This window comes from Castor canadensis, chromosome 4 (assembly GCF_047511655.1).
Source record: "Castor canadensis chromosome 4, mCasCan1.hap1v2, whole genome shotgun sequence".
NCBI classification, from domain to species: domain Eukaryota; kingdom Metazoa; phylum Chordata; class Mammalia; order Rodentia; family Castoridae; genus Castor; species Castor canadensis.
In genome coordinates this window covers 123,182,652-123,209,399 of record NC_133389.1, presented here as the reverse complement: position 1 = coordinate 123,209,399, position 26,748 = coordinate 123,182,652, and the positions used below count along the sequence as shown (strand labels likewise).

General features: G+C 40.0%; 1 long non-coding RNA gene across 1 annotated transcript; it reads left to right on the top strand.

The window, feature by feature from the left end:
* Positions 1-12,248: 12,248 nt before the first annotated feature.
* Positions 12,249-23,306, top strand: LOC141422381 (uncharacterized). Its single transcript, XR_012446926.1, has 4 exons — positions 12,249-12,566; positions 20,793-20,911; positions 21,417-21,534; positions 22,992-23,306. It is a non-coding gene; the product is annotated as an uncharacterized lncRNA (long non-coding RNA).
* Positions 23,307-26,748: the final 3,442 nt, after the last annotated feature.

Here is a 26,748-nt window from a genome sequence, read left to right as displayed (position 1 = left end):
ACCAAAACTTTGAGTACTGATTTTGGTACAGGCTGTAATTTCACTCAGAGTGACTAGTTCACACTGGGTTTCGGCTCCAATTGCAGTTTAATTTTTGAATCTTCTGCACTGCTACTTGTGTCTGTCCTGTTTCCAAGCCACACAATGGCCCATCTGGGAATTGGGCAGTAGACTGTTCCATATTTCCGTCCCCAAAGTCTGTAGCATGGTGTTAAGGGTCAGTACGTACATGTACTACTTGGACATGAGCCCAGGAGTCCAGAAGCTTCTCTATTGGGTTGTGTTTCCTGACTCTCCTTCTATGATCTCCTCAGAAATTTTCAATTCCTGGGGCTCCTCTTTGTGGCTCTCCAGAGAAAGGGGAGAGAGAGAGAGAGAGAGAGAGAGAGAGAAAGAGAGAGAGAGAGAATTGTTTTCATGGTGTTTTGAGTTCTGGTCTTCTGCCCAAATCTTCCTGCTACCCTTTACTTTTCAGTGCTCTCAAGTATGCTCTATGCATTCAGTCTAGTCTTTATAGCTCTGTGGCTCAGGCAGGTGATGACTGTCATATCTTTTTTTTTTTTTTTTGTGGTGCTGGGGATTGAATCCAGAACTTCATACATGCTAGGCAAGCACTATTTTTTTTTTTTTTGGCAGTACTGGGCTTGAACTCAGGGACTCATGCTTGCTAGGCAGGTGCTCTACCACTTGAGCCCCTCCACTAGCCCAGGCAAGCGCCTTGTCACTAAGCTTCATTTGGGCACTTAAAGACTATACATTTAGTAGCTGGGTATGGTAGTGCATGCCTGTAATACCAGGCACTCAGGAGTTGGAAGCAAGAGGATCTCAAGTTTAAGGTCAGCCTGGGGTACATAGTGAGACCTTGTTTCAAACAAAAACAAACATTTAGTGATATTAAATTTTGTCATATTGATATTGACCTATGTCTTTTTCATCTATTGTATTTCATCTGTACACGAACACATTGTTTCAATATGTGTATAACTATAGCAATTTGTAATCCCTTGTTTTGCTATTTCTTCAATCCAAGTCATCAATGACAACATTGGTTAAGACTAAATGCTGTGGCTCATGCCTGTAGTCCCAGCTATTTAGGAGGCTGAGGTAGGAGGATGGTGAGTTTGAGGTCAGTCTTGGCCTCACGGTGAGACCTTGTCTCAAAAAAATAAACAAAAACCAGCATAATATGGAAGACAGTCTTGTAAGATTGTTGTAAAAGACCTGTAAGTTTATTCTTTCATGCCTCAAATTTTATTAAGTGCCTACTGTTTGCCCTGGAGTAAAACCCCATGTGCTTGGATATTACTCTCCAATCATCAAGCAGGGCACCTAACTTTACTACCTGAACACAAATGCAGTGTTTTTGCACCTGGGCCATACTCTGTGCTGCAAAGAGGAGATATAGCAGTGAATAAGTCAGTTAAAATCTCTGTTCTCATGCTACTGCCTGTCTGATCTGTAGTCTCATGTTGCCTAGATGTCTCCATTTTGTCGACCAGCCTATCATGAAAGATTTGGGCACGTGACTTTCTGTAATCTCCAATTTGTGTCAGTGCCCTATCTGTGCTCTACCAATGGAGACAGCCTAGAAGAAAACTTGTGACACTTCCTCTCAGTTACCACCAGTTTCTTTCCCTAGTACTAACCAACTGTGCATTTATATCAGTTTATATTTTCTATTGATATCTGAGTTAACAGAATCTAGAGTCCAGTTTTTCACTTTCAGAAAAGCAAGCTACTTATCTTAAATCTTACCGGGTGCTAATTTAAACTCTTTACAGATCTTCTATCTTCCGTTGTCCATAACTTCCTGTTTTTAGACTTTGCACATCCTTTTTCCTGGAGTGATATTCTCACTTATGCTTCTTAGAAGCCCCTCTAGTGGGATAAAGAGGGTCACTGCAATTAGAGTAGTTGATCTTAAGGGAGAGTGAGGGGTATCTGTGTAATCCCAGTGCTGGGGGTGGTGGTGGGAGGGACTGGGATGGAGGCAGGAGGAGTATGAACTCAAGGCCAGCCTGGGCTGCATAGTGAGGTGGGTGGAGAGAAAGAGAGAGAGAGAGAGAGAGAGAGAGAGAGGTGATGAATCCCACTGCTAGCTGCTACCTTCTGCACTTAGGTCTTATTTTGAGTGTTGATGTCTGGGATGGGACTGGTATTTGTCAGTGGCACACACACTCTTGGTTTGATTGTGTTTCACATCTAAGAAAGTGTATATACATGTAGCTATTAGCAGAAATGATTATTTCAGGACACAGAAATTGTCTACATTTTCAAAATGTGACAGTGCTTGTTCTTAGTCCCTGAAATCCTGTGAAGCTCTAAATGTGGAAACAATAATTATTGTTAAAGCCAAACCTCCTTTCCATCTCTTCTAATGATTGCGTGCTAATCCCTGTACAATGTGACTTGATAAATATCTTCTTCCTTTGGATTCCAGTGCTAGGAACTCCAAAAGATTCTGGTAAATCTTGTGGTTCATCCACCCTTCCATCATAGATACAACTATCGCCTTATCACGCCATACTTTAAAACACAAACATCAGCCATAAAAACAATAGCAGTGATAGCAAACTCTTGGCTCTTATAACATCTCAATTCCACATCTAAGCTGTGCAAACTCAGTCCTCCAAATAATTGCCTTCCCTGGCCTCCCTTTCTCTCTCGTTTCACAATATAGGACTTTCCCACTAAAATCAATCACGCTTTGTCTCAGCTCATGTTTTCCTATGTTCAGGAGTTAGAATGGCTCTGGACAGTTAATTAGCCATAAATCCATCTCTGAATCACAGCACACATCGGCTGCTTTTGTAAACCTCCGATGTTCTATTTTGCTTCAGTGCTCTTTTTAGAAACCTAATTGTGTTAATGCGCTGGCATATTTATTGCTCACCTTTCATCCTGTATCCTGATCCTGGCTGTCCATGGGGTTCTTTCAATTCATCAAAACCACGATGCCTTGTGTAAGAAAGGTCACATTTACTCTAACAATGGAAACCCACAGCCATGTGGTTGCCTCTATGTGTGCTACTTGGTGAAGGAGCACATCAAAGCAAAGGCTTGCAGGGATCTCTCTTGATTTTTTTACTTTTGCAGTGTCACCCACAGAGGTGCAGGGATTTTTTTTTCTTAAAATCTTATCTGCCATCTCATACTTATGAGCTCTGGGAGGGAAAATAGAAAGTCGTCCTTAAAAAGAAACATCTCTTAGGGGCTGGTGGAGTGACTCAAGAGGTAGAGCACTTGCCTAACAAGTGTGAGAACCTGGGTTCAAACCCTAGTCCTGCCAAAAAGAAAAAAGAAGGAACATCTCTTTTCTCTATTCAAACTTAGACTAGAATTTCTCTGCCCATGACTCAGGACAAGAAAAGAACATAGTGATAGAGTGGGCAACCATTGAAATTTAGCTGTCAGGCTCCCTGGTCAACTGAAACATGTGGAGAATGCAAATCTTGCCATATGCTAAGTCAGTTTGTTCACTTAGCCTTCAATTCATCCATCTCTCCATCCTCCCATCCCTTACTTTGTAGCAATATTAGAACCAGGAATTGTGAAGTCAAATGCTTCCAGGGTAGGAGAAAGGTTTAAGGACCTATGAGAAATGGAGGCATTAGTGAACTGGAGAATTCAGGCCCCATCTTCAGGAGGTGACCACAACTTGACCTTTGTATATTCCAGTCAGCAGTGCAAGCCAAGTGTTACAAGGTCTTCTCATCTTTATGAGAAGCAGAAAAATCTATATTTTTATAAGAAGTTGTTCAATTTTTTAACAACCAACTGCAAGTTTAAAAATTACTGTGCAGAATGGATCTACCATCTGAGCTTGGCTAATAGTTCAAGGCCTCTAAGAGTTCACTTTCCTCCTGAAATTCAGAGTGGGGTTGGGAGGTCAGAAGTAATTATGCTGGGGAGCCGATGATGGTGATGACCGAATGTTACAGATAACAACATGGTTTCTAGGAGGGAAGTTAATCTTGATTGAGATAATCAAGGGTTCCTGGAAAGCTGAGATTTGACACAGATCTTGAAGATGGGTCTTAAAGGCCTTGAAATACTTTGATAGGTAGCAATGAAGAGAGAGCTAGAGGCTAGAAAGAAGATAAAAATAAGCACAGAAATAGGCACTCGTAGGGTTCATGGAGGGTACAGTGTGTAACCACATGGGAATTTGTGCAAATCTAGAAAGATAGATAGATTGAACTACTTTCTAGAGGGTTCTAAAACCAGATTCAACAGCTCAATTTTATTAACATTCAGTTGAATTAACTTCAATTCACATGGAGAGGCACTGAAATATGTCAAACAGAGAAGTGAAAGGAGAAAATATTTTAGGAAGACTGTTTGATACCTGTGTATAAAATGGTTGTAAACGGGAGAGATTGTAAGTAGAAAACTAGAGGAAATTGCAACAACCCAGGCATAAAGTAGGAAGAAGGAAGAAGGTAGTGATCAAAGAAAAGAAGAGATAGATGGGGGAAACTGAAAAGAAAGCATTAGGCTAATGGTGCCTACAAGATGCCAGCTCGACACCTCAAATGTTCCTTCTTCTAGGTTTCTGGCCTCTCCTAACCAAGGCAGGATTCTGTGGAGTGATGGCAATAGAAGGCTGGTTGAGGAGATGGCTTCTTGGTCTTTGACATTACTAATTCACCAGCTTCTAGAGCCATCATGTGGCTGGTGAGAGCCTTGTAGGGGTAAGGAATTGGTGTAAAAATGTCAGGTTTGGTACATAAAGAAGATGATGAAGAAAAGAGGAAGTCAAATTATCCCTATTTGCAGATGATTTTATCCTATACTTAAAAGATCCTAAAGACTCCACCAAAAACCTCTTAGATGTGATAAATACTTTCAGCAAAGTAGCAAGATACAAAATCAATATACAAGAAATCAGTAGCTTTTCTTAAGAAATCATGAATATAATTCCATTCACAAGAACCTCAAAAGAAAAAAAAGGCACCCACAGTTGGGTGCAGGTGGTTCATGCTTGGAATCTTAGCTACTTGGGAAACTGAGATAGGGAGGATTGTAGCCAGAGGCCAGTCCATGCAAAAGTTAGTGAGACTCCATCTCAGTGAAGAGCTGGGCGTGGTGGCATGTGCCTGTTATCCCAGCTATGTGGGAGGTTGATATTCAGAGGATAGTGGTTCCAGACTAGCCTGAGCAAAAAAAAATTGAGAAACCCTATCTCAATAGATTAAAAAAAACCCCGCTGGGCATGGTGGCACATACTTGTCATTCCTGCTGCAGTAAGCATAACAGGAAGATTGTAGTCCAGGCCAGCCTGGGCAAAATGCAAGCCCCTATCTACAAAATATAGAGAGCAAAGAGGGCTGGAGATGTAATTCAAGTGGTAGAGCTTCTGCCTAGCAACAATAAGACCTGAGTTTAACCTCACTCCCACCAAAAACCAAACCAAAACAAAAAACCTGCCTAGGAATAAACCTAACTAAGATGGTTAACTATCTCAACAATGAAAACTATAGAACGCTGAAGAAAGAAATCAATGAAGACACTGGTAGATGGTAGAAATAATACTGTGAAAGTGGCTATATTACTGAAAGCAATCTACAGATTCAGTGCAATCCCCATCGAAATCCCAATGTCATTCTTCACAGAAATAGAAAAATCTGTCCTAAAATTCCTATGGACACATAAAAGACTCAAATAGCCAAAGCAATCCTGAATTAAAGAGAGCAATACTGATGAAAGTTTATCAAAAAACTAAAAATAAATTACCATATGATCCTTCTATACCACTCCTGGACATATATCCTAAGGAGTGTAAGTCAGCATACAACAGAAATACCTGAACACCCATGTTTATTGAGGCATTCTTCACAATAGGCAGACATGGAATCAGTCTGGGTGTTCAGCAGCAGATGAATGGTAAAGAAAATCACACACACACACAAATTGAACATTATTTAGTCATAAAGAAGAATGTAATTATGTCATTTTCAGGAAGATGGATGGAACTGGAGAGCATCATGTTAAGTGAAATAAGACAAACTCAGAAAGACGAATATCACATCTTCTCTCCTAAGCAGAGTCTACACCTAAAAAAAATATCCAGAATGACACAATGTAAAACAGGGACTGATGAGTGGGAAAAGATAATGAGAGGATTAAGGGAGAGGGTAAAGGGGGGATAAATGCGATCATAGTACTTTATATGTATGTATGAAAATGGAATCATGAAACTGGTTAAAATTGTTTTAAAAAGTAGGGGAGGGGAGCTGGGTGCAGGGCACTGGTGGCTCATGCCTGTAAACCTAGCTACTTGGGAGGATGAGATCGGGAGAATCTTGGTTTAAGGCCAGCCTGAGCAAATAGTTAGAGAGACCCCATCTCCAAAATAAACAGAGCAAAATGGACTGGAGGTGTGGCTCAAGTGGTAGAGAGGCTGCTTTGCAAGGATGAAACCCTAAGTTCAAACCCCAGTCCCACTAAAAATAAAAAAAAAATAGTGGAGAGGACATAAAAAAGAGTAATACAGGGGGTAAATTTGATCAAAGTACATTATATGCATGTATGGAAATGTAACAATGAAAACACACTAATAAAAAATGGGGAAAAAAGGAGCAATGCTGGAAGGGTCACAATACCTGACTTCGAATTGTACTACAGAGGCACAGTAGCAAAACAGCGTGGAACTGGCACAGAAGTAGACACGAAGAGCAATGGAACAGAATAGGACTCAGATATATCCCCACACAACTACAGTCTCTAATTTTTGACAAAGATGTCAAAAACATATGTTGGAAGAAGACAGCCCCTTCAACAAACAGTGTTGGATATCCACATGTACAAGTCTGAAACTAGATTCCTGTCACCCTGTACAACACTCACTGCCAAATGGATCGAACGCTGAAATGTAAGGTAACGCCTGAAACTTTGAAACTGCCATAGGGAAAACTCTTAAAATATAGACACAGGCAATGTCTTCTGAATAGGACTCTGATAACTCAGGAAATAAGGTCAAGAATTGACAACCAGGATTGCATCAAATTAAAAAGCTTGGGCACAGCAAAGGAAACAATCACAAGAATGAAGAGACAGCCCACAGAACAGGAGAAAAATCTTCCCCAACTATTCATTAGAGAGGGGACTGATAACCAGAATATATAAAGAACTCAAAAAAGTTAAACGCTAAATGAACAAATAACCCAATCCATAAGTGGGTATGTGAATTGGACAGTTTTCAGAAGAACTACAACTGGCCTATAACCACATGAAGAAATGTTCACATTAATTGGGGGTGAGATGGATGGGGGCCGTGGGGGTGGAACTGGGTACTGGCTTGGTCTTCTTGAATGCCTCATAGTGGTAGTCCTCAGTGGCCTTGCGGTGAGGAGGGGACACTGTGACTTGAGCTTTTCTGTGTCACCCACCACAAAGGATGGACTTGCCAGTAGCAAATATCTTGGGGAAAGAATACTGGGGAGTCATGTGACCCCATCTTAGCCCTCATCGTGTCACCTCTGCTCCTATCTTCTTCATACTATGTAAATATTGTTCCCTTCTGAGACAAACAATGTATTCGGATTTAATTTCCTTGTTTTTATCATTCTTGGCTTGTTTTCCTCAGAGTGAGTGACTACAACATTTGTTTCACTTGCATACTTTCTGGTACTTATCCTTAATTTTTTAAGGATTTGTCAAAAAATTAAGGATTTGTCAAACTCCTCTTACTAGCTTTCCAAATGCTGAATATGTCAGATTGTCTGTTAACTTCATGAATTTTTCTGGGAAACTTCTTCCTGGAACCTTCTGGGCTCAGTCTGGACTGGTTGTTTTCTAGGTCACCTGCCATTCTGTGACTATTTTTGGACTCATTCCTCAACTAAAGAATCTGTTTTGGGATTTATGACTGTCTTTTTCTTGATTCATTTGTTTATTCTGCTGGGAACGGTTTAGCTCTCAAAGAAAGGAAGCTAATTTGTTCAGCCTTTGTGCATCTGCAGATGCTTTCTGACTACATCTTCACTGAGTATAAAATGCCAGGTTGAAAGTCATTGTCTTTCAAAATAAAATTTCTTTTTTCTTTCCCTCCTGCCTGTTTTTTGAGACAGGGTCTCATTATGTAGCCCAGGCTGGCCTCAAACTTGTGATCCTTCTGTCTCAGCTTCTCTAGTGCTTGGATTATAGCATGTACCACCACACCCACCTGTTGTTCAAAAATTTTAAAAACTTATGACCTTTCTTTTCTATACGTAGGGTCATTTTTGAGAAGTTGGAGGACATTATCATTTCTTTTCACATGTATGTGATCTTTTATTCTTCCTGAAGACTTAAAGGATTTTTACCTTACTTCCAATAGTCAGTAATTGTATGATGCCATTCTTGAAATGGACTTTTTTTTGGTTAACTGTTTTATTTTTCAGCAATAAATACTTTTAGTTGTTTTTTCTCCCTTTTAGTTATACTTCATTTCAAGCCCAAAGTTAGAGAACAATATAGACAGCCAAACTTGTGAAAGTAACGCACTATAGCTCACAACCAGGGCCACGGCTGTATCTGAAGTGCATATTAAAATCCAGAGGTCAAATTCCAATGTGGCCAAAAACAGCAACAACAAAAACCAACCGAGAGATACTACATGTGCTCTCAGAAAAGGAAGGAGCACAAAATCCACATTTCTTCTTCTCCATAATTGAAGTTGAGACCTGACAACTCTTAGATATTAACTCAGTAAGTTATCCTCTTCGTAACTTTGGTATCTTCCAAATTCTTCTTGATGTCCCTCAGCTCCCTAGACCCAAGCAACCTGTTTACAGAAATCCATTTTATTATCAGGCCAAAGAAAATAAAATGTATTTCTCATTTCCCCCTATCCCTTAAATACCCTCAACCAACAGGCCTTCTCACTTCAAAGTCTTTGCCTTGTGCTCTTGCTTAGCATACAGTTCCACCAAATGGAATGAAACTTTTGAAATTAATTGTGATGGTCACTTGGCAAGTCCTTTCAGTCTACAGAGTTGTGTGTTTTGCTTTTTAAAATTTTTTGTGGTATTGGGGATCGAACCCAGGACCCCACACACACTAGGCACATGCTCTACCACTGAGCTATACTTTCAGCCTGACTGTGTCCTTTGACTTCACTACTTTTCTTGAACCTGTTTCTTAGATGATCGCTTTGTTCCCTTTGTTTCGTATTTCCAGACACCTATCACATGTTCCAACCAGAACTGATTTGATTTTTTTTATCATTTTTTTCATCTTCCCCCATTCCACTGCTCTTTTTCCCCCTCACCCCACCCCCACTTTCTGGACTTTATTTTCCCTCACACTTCTATTTAATTAAAAATTTTGAATGCATAGGTTTTCAGTTTAGTTTTTTTTTTTGGATACAGTCTCACTGTGTTGTCCAGGTTAGCCTCCAACTCCTGAGTTCAAGCCATCCTCCCACCTCAGCCTCCTGAGTGGCTGGGACTGCATGTGTGTACTACCATATCTGGCTGATTGCATGGATTTTTAATTTCTAAGAGTTTTTTCTTATTCCTAAATATTTGTTTTTATAACATCTTTTCTTTTTTCAAGAAATCCCTTCTCTTTTCTCCTCTGAGGTTATTCTTCTTAAGTTTTTTTTTCAAACTAGAAGATTAAATTAAATTAATTAAATTTTTTTTCTTGGTGTTTTTAAGTTTTTCTCTCTTCCTTGCATATGGTCCCTTTTCCCTTTGTCCTTTTCTAAATGTTTTCACATTTTTCCTTTCTTGCTTTATTTGGTTTTCTTGTTTGGTTCTCCCTCTTCCATGCTGTTGGTCAAATAAATCTTGGGCATTCATTTCTTTTTAAGGGTGGAATGTAAGCCACTGGTTTTGAGTCTGTGAGTAGTCACATCCATGAGAACATTTCTGATGTCTTCAACCTACGTACTCTTCGCCTTTTACTCCCCCAAAGACTGAGGCTCTCATGGCATTCGAATTCTGCGTTATATCACAGTTATTTCTACACTAGCCTTATAGATGTAAACTTTCCATGAACTAAGGATTCATTCCCCCGGGATAAGTCACTTCAAGCCAGTCTGCACAACCCTGGAGCATTTTGTGTTTCTCCTTTTTCACTGTCGGTGCAGATCAACAATTCTTGTTAATCAGGAGCATGGTTGAAATTCCTGGACTATCCTTGTATAATCTGGTAAAAACAACCATGGAATAGTTTGTTAATTTACTAAATAAAAGTTATCAGTATTTTTTCCCCCTTTTCCAGGGATTTGTGGATAGGTTATCTGTCCTTTAGAGTATTCAGCTCCTTCCTGTGTTACAAAATGATAGTTTTATCCAGGTGTGGTAATTCCAACCCTCAGGAGGCAGAGGGAGGAGGATTGCAAGTTCAAAGCCAGTATGAGTTACATAGCGAGACTTTGTTTAAAAAAAAAATCTTAAAATGTTCAAGGTCTGCCAATAATCAGGGGGCAGCAGCTGGTAAGAAACCACAAAAGGAGGCTGGAGTGATTTGTATATATCCATTATACCAGAGAGGAATGTAAAATAAATTCTTGTCAATCCAAATAAAAATATGATCAGAAAAATATTTTTTCTTTTAAGGATAGTGAACAATTTCTAACCAATATTGTGATCTCTATCAACAGTGAAGATGAAAGAAAAAAAATGCTTCAAAGTGAATATATGTTTCTTAACTTCTTTTGTAATAGTCATCATTCACTTGGCTATTAAGAATATATATATATTTTTGACGGTTGGCAGAGTGGCTCAAGTGGCAGAGCACCTGCCTAGCAAGCCAAAGGCCCTGAGTTCAAACCCCAGTACCACAAAAAAGAAGAAGAAGAAGAAGAAGAAATACCCTAAATAGGATAAGTTAAATATTTCACTCTTCTGTTTATGGGCTATAAAGAACATTTACCTTGAAACATTGCTGGTGCAATTTTATAGCATGGAACAAAAGCTAGTATGAAAAATAATGGTGTTTTAAAAAATCAAATCAATTGCTATAAAAGAGTTGATAAGAGGTTTGTTAAGCTTTCCTAGAAAAGCAAGCAAATAAAAGCTTAACTTATGTTAATGGTGTTGAAATAAACAATTCAAGATTTGCCTCCCTTTGTAGCCCAAAATAAAATTGAATGGGACAATTTTCTTATAGCTTAACTGCAGTGAAAAAGTGTCTTTGCCTAAATAATTCTGTGGAAATTGTGGTGTGTGGGGCTGCATGTTGATGCTTTGGATATGTACTTGGCCAAGTGAGGCAAAGGGCTTGGTCTCAGAGAACCCTTACCTTCCTTTGAAGATAACTCAAAACAGGGAAGAGGTGACAAAACAATAGGTGTGCACTAAAAGCATTAGCATATGCATTCATGTGATGGTGAAGGATGGGATGGAGACTTTCACATTGGCTACAATTTCATAGATACTCCTTCCTTCCAAAGATGGCCTCTATGTCCCTAACCTTTGGAGCTTAGGGGTTTGTTTCTCACTTAACAACCACTGGGATGCAGCAGAAGTGATGCTGTTGATTCCTGAGGCTGAGTCAGAAAGGAGATGCAGATTTAGCTTTTAGAATCCTGAGCTACCTATGTAGGCATGTGGCCATATTGCAAGAAAACCCAGGTCACAGGAAGAGAGCAAGTGAAGGTGCTCAGTCCCAACTAAGGTCGCAGCTGACACCAGCATCACCTGCCCGACACGTGAGCAAAGACATCTCCAGAAGATTCCCCTTCCTGCCAGCTATTACCACCTATCAATTCTTCCCATCTGAGGCTCAAAATACTGTGGGTGGAGCAGAGACAAGTCTTTTTGGCATTGATGACAAAATTCCTGACCCACACAATCAGTGAGCAGAACCAAATGGTTGTTTTAAGTCTTGGATTTAATTTACTACATGTCAACAGTAACTGAAATAGAAAGAATCATGGGAGTAGTTTTATCAGTTTCTGGGGGAAGAAAGCTAGCTTGGAAGAGTGATTATGTTAGGCAGAGGTAACATTTTGAAATACACAAGCAGATCAGAAGCAAGCCATGTGACGATCCTTAATTCTGAAACTACCCCGAAAATCCCCCTCATGTACATTACTTTTACAGTAACTGCAAGAGAACAAAAGAATTAAAATATTAATGTTCTCATATTTTTTAGTCTTTCATGAGTTCTCCCAGTGTTCATGGAATGTTGCTGGGTTGCATAGTTTCCCTTTCCTAGCATTCTTGGTGACATCTGAAACACAGGGTTGATAAAACTGACGTTAAGTTATGTGAAGAGGATTAAGAAATGGAACTATCTCAGACATTAGCAGGTCGGCCTCACACAGGACTGTAAGTTGTGCAGTTCAGTTATCTTGTTTAGTGGTAGGTGATGCTTCTTCCTGTCCCTAGAGGTGGGCATTTAAACCCTTGGACACATGGAGACACGCAGCATTTCCCGAGATGCCCAGCAAGCATCACAGGAATTTCCTTTCACGTTCACTCCAGCTCCAGTTCATGGTTGTTCTGCTTTCTCTGGTTTGGGCTGTGAATATTTCCACTTATTGCTTCATCGAGGATACAAATGCAATCAGCCATCTACTGACTCAATTGTTCTCCACACATACGTGACACTGGGCTGCAGAGCTACAGGTACACAGACCTTTTCTGGCCTGGGTTGGGGAGAGGAAACCTGATCTTTTTGCAAATGGTAGCCAACTTGTTTGTCCCTCCACTCTGTTCATTTTCCTGTCTTGGCTCGAGAGTTGTTTTCTGCTTCTAATGGGTTCTTCCAGGCTCCCTGTTTCTCAATTACACACATGTATTGTGCTCAGGGTAAATAATTAAAAGCTGGGTCAAAATTTAGTTGAAACTTAGATATGTTAAAATTTAAGTTCTTGGGCTAGAGATGCCCGTGGTAGAGCAAATGCTTAGCATGTGTGAAGCTCTAGGTTCTATCCTTAGCACAAACAAACAAACAAAAAGCTTTCTTGTTCCTCAGTACTTACTGCCTCTAATAGTGGAAAACACTGTAAATGGAAGTTTAAGATGAGATTCTAAGATGACAAATGCCAGATGCCAGAGTGGATTGTGAGATTTTGTTTTGTTTTTGAGACAGGGTCTTAGTGTGTAATTCAGGCTGACCTGGACCTTGCAATGTAGCTCCAGCTGGCCTTGAACTCGAAATCCTGCCTCAGTTTCCTGAGTGCTGGGATTACAGGTGTGTACAACTGTGCCCAGCTCAGATTGTGAGATTGCAAGAGACATTTCTAAATGTTTCTCATCTCAAGATTGACCCAGGGTTGGAATGGGGAGAGAGGATTGGATGAAGGATGTCTCTAGAGAGAACTCAGCTATGAGTGCTCCCTGACTTCTTTGCCCTGGTGAGAACTCCTCAGAAAGTTTGACATGTGTCTTAGGCAGTTGGGGTGGGGGACAGGGGTGAGTTAGCAGGTGAACTTCTGATCAGAAAATGAACAGGCAGGGATATGAACTATTCAGCTAATCCCAAGTGGACACATACATGTTTCCTTGGCTAGATTTGCCCACTTGGGAGACAGAGCAGGCCTGGGGCTCTTTTAAATCTTGTCCAAGCATGAACTAACTGAGTGATGGGAACTCTATGCAATGCCAAGAGCCAAGCAGCTAGAAACACGATGTTCCTGAGGACTTCTGAAGGGACTCATGAAAGGGTCTGAAAGCCTAAGAGGCAGCTTTAAGTGTCTGCCGGACCAGAGAGCAAAGTGCATCTTAAGACATTCCCAATCAAATACTAATTTCCGTGGCTCCTTTCCCCTTTCTTTCTCCTCCAGTTTTGGCCCTTGAGGAGTCAGAAAACATGGCCAGCCAGACAGGGAGCTGGAGGAGAAGGGAGAGAAACCTTGGGTGGGAATTAGGCTTGTACTCCATTGTGGGTTGCATTCCCAGGTGAAAGAGTTCAGCTGTCATATCAGATTCAGTGTTTTGCTAATTACTTGAGATTTTACACTTTCATTTCCGGAACTGAAATGTCGTTTGCAATTTGATGTGACCATATGGGCGTTCTGTGATTAAAAAATGACCAGGAAAGTTTGAAACTGCTTGAATTTCATACAGGGTGAAAGGAGGAAGGCGCCAGGAAGCTTCCACTGGCCTCTCTCCAACTTAGGAGCCAGAGGAGATGCTAGAGGAGGACGTCATCATTGAAGGGTAGTTCTAGATGTGCATTCGAATTTGGGATGTTGTATGTCAGAATTATTACTGTCTCAGTTATGGTGGCAAGAGCTCTTTTTTTTTTTCTGTTCAGTTCCACAGATCTTACTCTTGTGGTAAAACATGGACAAAGTTTAGAGCAGTGTTTTAAAAGAACAATTTTGGGCTGTCACTCCTCAAAAACCACATAATAATAAGCCTGGCACTAGTAGTTCACACCTATAATCCTAACTACTTGGGAAGCTGAGATCAGAAGGATCAAGGTTTGAGGCCAGTCCTGGGAAATAGTTCTGAAGACCTCATCTCCAAAATAACCATTCCAAAATGGACTGGAGGTGTGGCTCAAGCAGTAGAGCTCCAAGCACAAAGTTCTGAGTTCAAACCACAGTCTGGGGGGAGCCCTCTCCCTCCCAAAACCCCATAATACAATGGTTGAATCAGCATTCTGAAAGCAGCTTAATGTACCATTAGAAACATACAGTATTTACTGCTGTTGTTGAACACAGATTGACATTTTCAAGTGCGAGACTGGAAAAAGCCTTATTGGCCAAGATCCTTGAAAGATCTTAGATGATTTGGACATTCTTTCAGGCTATTTAGTTGAACAACAGCATGGGTCAGTTATCTATCTACTAAATCCTTGATCTCAACTTGATATAAATAGAGGTATTGTAGAGAAAATTTTGTGCTCCAGTGAAAAAATTATGTACTGCCTGGGCAACACCCATCCGTGTTATTTGATTCTGATTCCATAGGAACTATTTTGTAATTCCTTAAATTGTTGATAACCCATAATTATGTAAAATAATTCTTGTCTATTGACATGCAAATTTTGTTCTTTTAGTAAAGGTCCATCTCCTCCCACTGTGGAAGAAACTAGTGTTGTTTCCATTTATTATTCACTTCAACATTTAAATAACATTTATGCTTTTTGACTTCTATGAACAGGTCATAATATCTCTCCAGTTTTCTCATTGAGTTAGTTTTTAACATGTTCGTATTTTTTTACACTTGATTTTATTTTTTTGGGAAATTATCTTTTAATGGTATACTGCAAAATATTTATATCTGGCCATTAGTGTGTTGCTAACCAATAATATAAAACTATGACTATTATAGCAGAGGTTTGATATAGAGCTAGGAGTTTTTAATGAAAATTTCTTGATTATTTTCCTCGAAAAATAAGGAGATTTTGATTAAGTAGCAATTGATTTGACTTAATCTTCATCTAAACTAAGTTCTTAGACAAAAAAGTACATAATCATAATCTTTAAGGAACAGTCGTGTACCAGGTACTGTGGTAAGCACTTTCCATGAGCATCTCAATTGTCATATAGTAAAAGATAAAAAGGCAAGGAATGTGTGGGCCTGGAACATTCCTATGATTGTGGAACTATGAAACTACTATAAGATGTCAGCAGCTCTCTCAGCCTGTCCCTCTCTCACTGGACCAGAGGACATTAGGACTGCAAAAGAAGGAAAATAACAACATCAGATTACTTCCTGTGCCTCCCTGGACCTCTGGGCATCCTGAACAGTTCCCTTCCTGTGACAGCAGGTAGAGGTCATCTTCCTTGGAGGCTTAAGAAAATGTCAAGGCCAGTTTTTGTATTTAACTGAAAGACTTCTGATGGTTCTCGATTGCAAATTAAAAAGAATTGGAGTGGTTCTTTGACATGAGAATCTCTAACACACAATAGTATTATCGCAGCAAGCCATGAAAAAGACCCGATAACAAGGAGACATCCACTACCTTGTCAATGTTGATGGGGACTTGTGTGAATACCAACTTTTGTCCTCTGTGAAGTTTGAAGTTTTGAGTGGCTTCTAACCAGGGCTCTGACATTAGTTAGTTCTGATCTCTGCTGTAAGATTCTCTTGGCACTTTGGCTGTTGCCCCAGGGCTGCTGGGTAATTTGCCACTGTTTCCCCATCAATAGAGTGGAGTGCTTGGCTTCCCAATGTCATTTTCTTTCCAGCTTGATTGAAGGTGTAAGTGACACGTTCTTTCTTCCTTTTTGTTTAAGTGCTATGGATCAAACCCAGAGCCTTGCACAAAATGCTTACTATGAAGCTACACCGCAGCTCTGATTAGCAAATAAAAATTGTACATATTCAAGAACATAATATGACAGTTTTTGAGACAAGGTCCTGCTAGGTAGCACAAGCTGGTCTCAAACCCAAATCCTTTTACCTCAGACTCCTGAATGCTGGAATTACAAGCATGTACCACCACACCCAGCCAATGTGACCTTCTGGTACATGTATAAATTTTAAAATGATTTCCACAATCAAGCTTTTTTTTTTTTTTTTTTCTGTGCTGGGGACAAATGTAGGAGTCACACATACTGGGAAAGTGCTCTGTGACTGAGCTTTGCCCCATTCTCTTGGTGATGGAAACACGTTCATATCATTTAACCTCCATAATAGTTGTTAAAACAACTGTGGAAGCACATTTTGCTTTTTAAATCTAGGAATGAAAACCACGTTGTTAGGGTCTTGTGCCTATCTTCTGGTATTGGTGTGGATTTTGCTAATCTGATTCCCAAATTTACAGAATTGAGACCATAACTAAAGCTCCAACTTTGAACATAACTTTGCTCACTAGAGCATGGGAAGTGCAGGATAGTGCTTTTTAAAGTCAGGGCTTTAAAAGTAACGTGAGCTATAGAAAATGTATGGTGTCACTCCCATCTTGAGAGCTCTTCGCAGCTCATAAGGTAGGAGTCAGCTTATGCTTTCTCAATATCTTCTCCAAAAGCCTATGAAACTTGATCGTAGTGCTTTTCCCATTTTTCAGAACTTGGAGAATAAGGACCTGCTTATTAAAATTTCATGTGGATGACGGCCCTTTCCTGGGCTTTCTATCTGTCCCCGAGTTTAAACTAAGGTGAGGGCTGGGGATTTGGCTCAGTGGGAAAGTGCCTGTCTAGCGTACATGCGGCCTTGAGTTTAATACTCAACACTGCAAAAAATAGATACATAAGTAAACAAATAAGTAAATGCATAAATAATTTTTAAAAATAAGGTGAGTGGGGGATACCCTTCCATTCTGATTCCTGTGAGTCTGTGGTGATTAAAAAGATTTTTGCATCTGGGTATGGTGGTATATGTCTGTCATGCCAGCACTGTGGAGGTGGAAGTAGGAGGATGGTAAGTTTGAGGCCAGCCAGGGCTGAACACAAAACCAATCAACCAACCAAACAAAGATATGCCTGAATATCTACTCTTCCTCCCTTAATTGTGAATTACAATTCTTCATCCAAATAAAATATGGCATTTTCCAAAGGAGTGACTACTTTGTCAGTTCACTAAGTCTTCATTCTAGGGAGATAATAAGGTATACTCTACATGTTGTAATGGAGGCAGGTTCAGATGTGAGATATGCTGGTGCTTCGGGAGCATTGGCAGCAGTGATGGGAGAAGGCTGGGATTGAGTGGAGACACACATGGAAGTGTGCAGGCAGCAAGGCCACGCAATGCGATAGCCTGGATCTAAACCATGGAGTAATAGGCGCTTGTCAGGAAATCAGTGAATCCAGGACACACGTACAGAAAACGCCTGGGTGGGCTACAAAGCCACCATAGGTGAATATGCTTAGGAAAGTCTAGAAGCAGGGGATGGTGATGGATGCCAAGTCTAGGGTTTCCTGGCTCACCTGTGCAAGGGTAAGGGAAACAAAGCCCAGTCTCTGGGGTAGACTAGGCAGGAGTGATGTGAGAATCAGGATGGGAATTGTTTAAGAAAGAACGTGTGATTGGAGCCAGATTGAATTATTACCCTGACATTTCTCTTTCTTGACTGTGTGACTTTGGTAAGTTATTAAATCTCTCTGACATCCAGTTTCCGTAACTATAAAGCAGAGTAACAGTCACTACTTCATGGGTTATTGTTAGGAGTGGGAATTCTGTATGTAAGATACTGTCACAGTAATGGGTCCATAGTATTCTATTCTAATGAGAAGTCATCAGTATTAGTAAAGAACCAGTGGTCCAGACAGGCGAGTTAAAGCATCTGCTTTCTTTTTTTTTCTTTTTTCCTTTTTGGTATTGGGGATTAAACCTAGGGCCTCACACATACTAGGCTCTCTACCCAAGCCCTCTACCACTGAGCTACATCCCTGCCCAATTTTGAGGTAATATCCTACTTTGTAATTTTGTTTTTGATGGTATGTTGTTTGAACTCAGGGCTTTATGCTATACCCCCAACCCCTAAATGCTTTTTTAAGGACTAAAATTGACTTGGTCAGGAAGAAGTCAGATGGAAAATACTGTGGCCTGCCTGCCTGGAATTCTAAGGTTCTTTCTGAGCAAACTGTCCATCTGGGCTACAGGCTAGAAGCTGAGGGGCTGATGATAAGGAATAGCTCAATATAGAACCATGCCTGGGGCCAGTTTCTCTTAGGGTCAGAAAAGACAATGTCAGTGCTTTCTGCTAGTGAGGCTACCTGTGGCTGAGTGCAGTGATTCTTGCCCTATTAACTAAAGGGACCAGGACACTGGGGCTGGGCTTGGAGAACACTGAATTCTCAAATATGTGTGGGTGTGCACTGTTGGGAGAGTATTAAAACAATTGCTATTTGTACAATCATTTGGTATTGTAGGCTATCCTTGCAACAAGTGTAATTAATATCACTCTTACTTAATATATGAAGAAAATAAATTCAGAGTGGTCAAGTAACTCATCTCTGTCACAATTGGGACTAGAACCTAGGTAGAATTTCTTCTTGAGCAGATATTTTCTCATTGAATAATTAAAAAAAAATACAGCTGGATGTGGTGACAAATGCTTATAATCCCAGCACTTGGGAGGATGAGGCAGGAGGATCAAAAGTTTGAGCCAGCCTGAAATGCATAGTAAAAACCCTGTCTCAAAAAAACAAAACCAGCCAGGCACTGGTGGCTCTCACCTGTAATCCTAGCTACTCAGGAGGCAGAGATCAGAAGGATCAAGGTCGAAGCCAGCATGGGGGAAATAGTTCGAGAAACCCTATCTTGGAAAAACTCTTCACACACACAAAAAATAGGGCTGGTGGAGTGGCTTAAGGTGAAGGCCCTGAGTTCAAGCCCCAGTACCGTAAAAACAAACAACAACAAAAAAACCAAAACCAAAAACAAATACCCAAACCAAACCAAACCAAAACAATGCCCACCCTAAAGAACATAAAAACAAGCAAGAGGGAAAAAAAAAAAAACACTGAAGTTGTAGTACTGGTAATCCTACATTATGCTGTGGTTTGTGTGTGTTTTTAAAAACTATTTAGCAACAACAGTATATGGTAACTTTTTTTTTGGTAGTACTGGGGTTTGAACTCAGGGCTTTACACTTGCTAGGCAGGTGCTCTACCACTTGAGCCATGCCCCTAGCCCTGTGGGGTAACTTTGAATTACACCTCTGTGTAGTGCACATGGACTATCATCTGATGGGAAATCTTGTAGTGGAAGTTCTATTCCCAGTTCCAGGGAAACCTTGTTTGACTGCATATCATTTGAGGCAGCCACCGGCTCAGCTGAGATCAGAGTGATCCAGAGCTGTCCACAGCCAGCTCTGTGGCTTTTGGCATGGCTCTATCTTTAGAAATCCAGGAGACTCTATCTTTCTGGCTGCAGAGTCCAATATAATCATTGAAAGCTTCTTTCAGCTCTAAGTAATAATGATGTTGGTCCCTAAACATTGTTTTATGGTTTAGGATAATCACTCTCTTTTGATGGAAGATGATCCCGAGGCTAACAAGATTAGGACTCTTGCCAAGCCCACACCAGCACTAGTGCAGGTTGTGCTCATCAAAGCCCTGGCTTGCTCCACTGTGCTGATCCCCAAGTGGTTTGTCTGTCTCCCCTCTACCAGTGAGAGTCAGAGAACTGTGAGGGTATCCCTCTCCAGAGTGGGGCACCCACTCAGGCATGTTCAGGGTACTTCCCTGAAGTGCAGGATAGACTCCTAAAGAGTAAAAGAGAGTTGCTGCCATTATGATCTGCATTTATCTCATACTTTAAAATTTTCTAGGAATGGAGCTCAGTGTAGAGCACCTGCTTAGCATGCTTGCAGTCATGGGTTCCATCCCCAGCACTGGGAAAAACACAGTTCTACTATGGGGCAATTTTGCAATGTACATAATAAATGGAATAGCTGGGCTAGGGAAATAGGTCAGTGTGAACGTTTGCCTAGCATGCAGAAGGCCATAGGTCTGATCCCAGCACTGCTCCACTCCAAAAAGCTGTGAAATAAGTGTGTACATGTAACTGATAAATAAACTAATTTACATATATCAGGCTGAGTATGTAGCTCAGTGGTTGATCACTTGCCTAGCATGTGTGAGACCCTGGGTTTGATTGGCAGCATGGCAAAAAAAAAAAAAAAAAAAAAAGACAGGGTAAATAGAAGTTTGTAGGGTATGCACTGAACTTTCTATTTTTTTTTCCTGAAATACAAATAGTTTGGAGAACTCCAGATTTCAATCTAATTTTTATTTTTGATAAAAGCATGATTATGAAAGCACAGAGGCCATTAAAATGTTGTCTAATACAAACCTAGCTGTAAATTACTTTTTTCAGACTATTTGACTTTTGAAGATATAAAAAAACTCTGTATGTGGCTTTGACTTTTAACTTTTGTAACCTTCCCTTTTTCTGGCATTCTGGCAGTAATAACAGCTAATGTTTTCTTTTTTGTTTTTGTTTTTTCAGACAGTCTCACTATGTCACTCAAGCTGGCCTAAAAATATAATCCTCCTGCTTTACCCTCCTCAGTACAGGAACCTCAAGTGTATGCCACCATGCCCACCTACAGCTGTTCAACTGTATATGTATGTATACACACACATGTATGCCAAAAGGCCAACAAGTGAGACACACACACACACACACACACACACACACACACACCCAGGTATTACATTTAATACTCACAATGTTAAAAGAATTAAAATTTGTAAAATTCAGAGACTTTCTTAAGATTACCCACTGTAGTTTGGACTTTGGTCTGTCTGACTCTAAAACTCACTGCTGGGCTAGAGATCTGGCTCTGAGGAGAAGGGCATGTCTATCATGCACAAAGCCCTGGGCTCAATTCCTAGCATGGCAAACAAATCAAGTGAAATTTACTATTTTTTGTTTGGCTATCTGTGTTAGATGTGTTAGGTGTATTTGCTAAAATATATTTGTAATGTTAATTTCATAAAGGTCAACTTTTTTTCTTTCTCTTCTTTGGAATCCTTAAAATGGATGCAACAATACATATTTCTTCTAAACCTATTCACAAAACTTTCAAAGTGCTTTTATATAAGAGCTCATTCTATAATATATTTTAAGGCCAGGTGCCAGTGGTTCATGCCTGTACTCCTAGCTACTCAAGACTGAGATCAAGAGGATCACAGTTCCAGGCCAGCCCAGGAAAGAAGTTAGTAAGATCCTGTTTCAGCAGAAAAAGGTGGGTGTGGTGGTATGCACCTGTCATTCCAGCTACTGTGGGAAATGTAAACTAGGAGGATTGTGGTCCAGTCTGACCTGGGCAAAAGGGAGACCCTATCTCCAAAATAACCAGAGCAAAAAGGGTTGGTGATGTGGCTCAAGCAGTAGAGTGCTTGCCTAGCATGAAGCCCTGAGTTCAAATTCTAGTACTATATATATATACATGTTTGTATTTCCTTCTTTTAGAAGTAAAATTCAACTCTAATTAGTATATTTTATTAGCAGTTATATCACCCTCAAGACTTTAAAATTAAAATTGTTAAAACATTTAATTATTATGAGTGACTTAACTATCAGAAGTAGGTAATTTTGCTATGTGACATAGGAAAAGTTACAGATATAAATTATCTGGTTACCTAGTAGGTTTGCTACATAATTCCATTTGTCTCATTAGTTCTACTAGAAATTGAATATGGGATATTTTGTCAACTGAAGGCAAATTGCTTTTTGATGTTAGGTAAAAAGTATAAAAAGGATACAGAAATAAGCTATTAATTATGTGTGAAATAGACTAATTAACCCCTCTCCCTAAGATATAGTTCATTTTCAATACACAAGTCATATATTTAAATAATATTTTCTATTAAAAATAGATGAAGGGGTATTTTAGAAAATGGCTGATTACACAGAAAGGGAATTTCAGTGGGAAAAAAAAGGATGAAATTTGGCCACTGGGTGTCAATCTTGATCCATATTCACAGGCAGTTAGGGAAAGAAAACTCTCATATGACTGGAACTTTGCTTCATAATTGTCTCTTCTGAGAGTTAGGGTAGTGATTTTATTTAATAATGGATAGGACACATTTTTCCTCTTTTAAAGTCTTTGTGATTTCTCTTTCACAACCATGAAGATTTTGATCATCAGAAATCTGAAGAGGAAAAAAAAGATTGAAAATAACACAAAAGAAGCATATTTAGCAAAAGTGGGTGGATATTTGTATTTTTAAATCTTCCTGGGTGAAGCTCGATCAGCTGTGTAAGACATCATTAGGTGGCTTTGTTCTGTACAGTACTCCATGTTCCTTTTCAAAGTCCTATAGTCTTGAAAGCAAGACTAATTATCCTTCCTAGTGTGTTATTTCTTTGTAGTGTATCCTTTTAGAATGTTGATGTACTCTTCTCTCTGTCTCTTTCTTCTTTGCTTTCTTGAGAAAGGGTCTGATTCTGCAGCCCAGGTTGCCTCATACTCGTAAACTTTTCAAGTGTTAGGGTTAGAGGCATGTGCCACTCTGCCTCTCCCACTTCTCTTTTTTGCACACAAATGGTAAAATAAACATGCCATTCTGAAACCTTTTTTTACATTTACTAATGCAGCTTGGACATTGCTCTGTATCAGTTAATGTAGATCTGCCTTCTGAATTGAGACCATACTTTTAAAAAGATAACGAAGAGTGCTCTGATGTGCTCATCTTTTAGGATTTTGAAAGTGGCACCAAAGGCAAGAATTTGGTCGGACATGCCAGTCCAGATTAGAGGAAATGGAACGCAGAGGAGCTGGACGCCCTCACCACTGATGGTCTGCAAGTCTTTGATGCCCCTTCTCCTCCTCCTCCTTCCAAACCCCTCCAACAATCTTGAACATACCTCTGACTTCTGTTTATCTAAAACTTGCTGATAAATCTCCCTAGAAGGTGGTGGTCCACTTACGCCAAGCCACAGCCGTAGCTTGGCTCCCAAGACATACCACAGCATTCTAGGGGTCCAGAAGGAGACATTCCATAAAATTAGATAAGGCTGGATATTTGCAAATAAACTTTTAAAAAAATTCTAATTTGGTTAAAATAATGCAGTTTGATTTCATTCACTTTTGAGCTGTTTAACCAGGTTGAACATCTTTTCACTGTTTCAAATTCTGTAGTTTAAGACTTAGAATCTCTTACCCGTAAATAGGGATGACTAAAATGAGTGTCTGTGATTATTATGGGTTACTGTGGCTCCAAATTTACCCTTCCATTCTGTTGGACTGACAAAATGCCAGTAATCTTTCTAAAACCAATGTAATTATCATGTGTTGAAATATAGTTTCATCAAGTAGCTGAGGATTCCTGGCTTTCCGGAGTTGCCACATTCTGCTCCTGGGTTTCAATATTACTGAAGCCCTGTGGGAGGCTGTGCCTAGTTTTTTTTTTTTTTTAAACCTGGTCTCAGGTATTTTATTATAGCAACAGAAAATTATCATTTCAGGACAATTGTGGCATGAGATGAAATGACTGTGCCTATGTTTTGAATTCATTTGACTTTGAGTACTTTCCGAAGATTGCTCTATAGACCTGGAGATGGTGAATGATACCTGTTACTGAGCTGTGCTCTCTTTCTCAGTGCAGCATTTGGAACCTTAGTCACTCCATGGCTCTTCAAACAGCCCCAGGGCTTTGTAATTGTGCAAGTAGAGGAGAATGGTCCCTTCAGAGTGACTCTGGAGCCCTCTCTTTGGAGAGTTAGGAGAGAGGGGAGTATTGGGTACTTTATACCTGACAGCCTGATCAGACCGCCCTTGATGTGCAGCTGAAGCTCTCGTTGGCCTCAGAAGCCTGAATAACACCATGGCCAGGAAGGACTGTAAGTGAGCCTGGCAGGTGGCTCTCCTGGGCTTCCAGAGCAGTCTTTCTTTGTGCCACTAGAGCTGGCTGCTGTTTAATTTATCTGGGCCTTGAGAACATTAATGCAGCATCAGATGGAGTCCAGCAGAGAGGAGGAAAAGGCAGAGATGCCAGCAGCACAAAAAAGAATGGCTGCGCTGTTTCCTTGCTTCTCAGACCTCCTCCAATAAAGATCCAGAAGAATGAGTCCTCCCCCATTCCCCCCAGGGACTGCTCTGGGGAGCTTGGGCCTCCAGTTTATACCTTTGGTTTTGGCTTGTAACTAAAGCTATCCCTAGGATCAGACTAGCCTTTCAGAAGGGCAAGGATGGCATTAATACCTTTTGTTGTGTCCCTTTGTGCTTGATACTAGCAGTCTCTTCATCTGAGAAAGAAAGATGAGAGAATGGTACTCTCATCATTTATTTCATACAGAAATAAATGAGATGATGTTTGTAAGGGGCCGGAAACTACGTTGACCCATGAGCTACTGCTGTTAGGATAGACAGTGCTTTTCTGGTTACCTGGTGGATAAATTTTGTTCTTCCTTGTCTAAAAGAGGACCTGCTCTCCTGAGTCTGAGACATGAATTTTGTACCTAGAGAGTCACTCGTAAAGTCAAAGTATCTTGATTAAGTGAAGACACTTGTATGAAAGAGAACATTCAGGCTTGGCAACTATTTACATACTAATGAGAATAAGTTAATCTTAATAGCAGATTTTGATAGGTACAGATAGGGTACTGAGCACTTGGGGGAAGAGAAAGAGTTCCCACTGAGTAGAGGACAAGCAAAAATTATGAAGGCTTGGGATCAACTTTGTCTACTTTAGCATTCTGTCTAGGGCAGGCTGCCCTGCAAGGTAAGGGTCACTGAGCTCTCCTGTTTCCTTGTCTCTGTGGGAAGGGTCATCTAATGACCTTTACATATGCAGCCCCATTGTTCCTGTCTGCCATAATTGTGCATTCATTACTTTCTTTGCTTAAGTTAGATAGAACAAGACTGGAAACTGGGTGAGTGCAGGAACCTAGATGTGCTCTTACACTGCATGTGCAATCTCTTAATAAATATTTGACTTTAAAGGAAGGTTGATAATTACAGTATTATATAAATACAGTTGAAAGTATATTTATGTATATATTTTTCCACTTTTATTTTTTTTCATGGTTCTAAGCAATGGAACCTAGGGCCTCATGTATGCAGAAAGTACTCCCAGTCCCCAAAGTGTTTTTCTTTTCTTTTTTTTTTTTTTGAAGGATAGAATGTTAACTGTGTTGTACTTGGAGTTTTTCAAAGTATTTTTCTTAATATTTCCATTCTAATGCGTATTTTTCTTTCATAAAAGAATTTGTAGCTTTTCTATTTAAATGTACTTATTATACAAAGAAAGAATTTAAGGGTTAAAATGGGGAATTGACTACCTCTAGAACTCACAACAAATTAGGAACTGAGCAATACTAAATCTGGGTCTTTTATTCCAAAATTGTATTTCCTGTGTAACATACAGCATAGTCAAATCATCAAGTAATGAATGTTTGGGATAATTAGGTTGGTCCAAGACATGCCTTCAGATTTTCTATGAAGTCAAGTACACAAAAAGACACAATTCAATTGCATTAAAATTGTTTTCCTAAACTGGGTGTGATGGCGTATGTAGTCCCAGCTACTCAGGAGGTAGAGGAAGGACCTTGACTTTGAGGCTAGCCTGGAAAAAGTTAGCAAGATCCTGTCTGAAAAACAGCATAAGAAGGGCTGAGCTGTGACTCAAGAGGTAGAGCACTTAGCTAGCATGTGCCAGGCCCTGGATTCAATCCCTAGTACACCCTCCCCCTCCAAAAAAACCCACCCCAGTATTTCCTAAAATGAATCCATGTGGTTAGAAGTCGTAACACTGATTACCCTTGAGTGACCAAAGGGTATTGAGGAGAGTTTCTGGGATATTGTTAATATTCTGCTTCTTGACCTGGCATGGGACACATGGATTAATTTGTGAAAAATTCATTTAACTATATATTTATGTGTATATAGCCATGTGCCACATAAAGATGTTTAGGTCAATGACAGACCACCTATATGAGGAGTGCTCCTATAGGATTATAATAGAGATGAAAAGTTCTATCTCCCAGTAACGTCATAGCCATCAAATTACTCATGCTTGGGATGGTGCTTGTGTTAAGAACTGTGGCACTGCCCATCCTATAAAAGTACGGCTTATCTGCTTCTGCACATGACACGATGTTTCACAACAGTAAGTGGCCATGTTACGGGGTTTACCTATGTACTATGTTAACTTTTTGTCCTTATTTTAGAGTGTGCCCTGTTTATAAAATCATACATATGATAGTTCATGCTTTTTGTGATAGACTACTTTTCTCTTTAGTGTAGATGAGGGTTGGGGATGTAACTCAGTTCATCCCCAGCACTGACCATAGTGTTAGGACAGACGTTTATGTTGTAGAATGCTCACAATTAATCCTGCAACTCAGTCCTTGCACCTTTTCCCTGGAAATTCGGGTTCTCCAAAATTAGCAAATTTACGTAAGAAATGTAACAGATAAAAATCTACCCCACGGGAATCTTTTTTCAAACCATATG